Raw genomic sequence first — 341 nt, 5'->3', positions numbered from 1 at the left:
CAGGAAGCTGCCCCCAGGCGCCAGCTCCAAGCCAGCAGCTGGAGCTGGGGCAGCCCGTCCCCCCACATCAGAAACCCCTCCTGTCAGGGCCACTGCCTGCACCCAGCACCCTCTTTACACATGCATTTACTCACATACACACACACAGCATCGCCTGGCCTGGCTGCTGGTGCCAAGTCCTCCCACTACCCCTGCCCCACAGAGCAGGTCAGGACCTGCCACCTGGCACACCAAGCGCACAGGACGACCATGCCAGGTCTCCAGTGCCATCGCCCACCCATGCCCTCAGCTCTCATCATTGCCCAAACTTCTTCCCACACAGTTTCCCCTGCTAGGAATGC

At 62.2% G+C, this 341-nt stretch overlaps 1 protein-coding gene across 3 annotated transcripts in view; it reads right to left on the bottom strand.

The window, feature by feature from the left end:
• The window catches only part of ADGRG1 (adhesion G protein-coupled receptor G1), a 42,923-nt gene that overhangs the window by 32,487 nt on the left and 10,095 nt on the right, over positions 1-341 (bottom strand). The window lies entirely within an intron of this gene.

This window comes from Tupaia chinensis, unplaced genomic scaffold (assembly GCF_000334495.1).
Source record: "Tupaia chinensis unplaced genomic scaffold, TupChi_1.0 Scaffold000235_1, whole genome shotgun sequence".
NCBI lineage: Eukaryota > Metazoa > Chordata > Mammalia > Scandentia > Tupaiidae > Tupaia > Tupaia belangeri.
The sequence above is the reverse complement of the archived record's forward strand: the minus strand, read 5'-3'. Positions and strand labels throughout refer to the sequence as shown.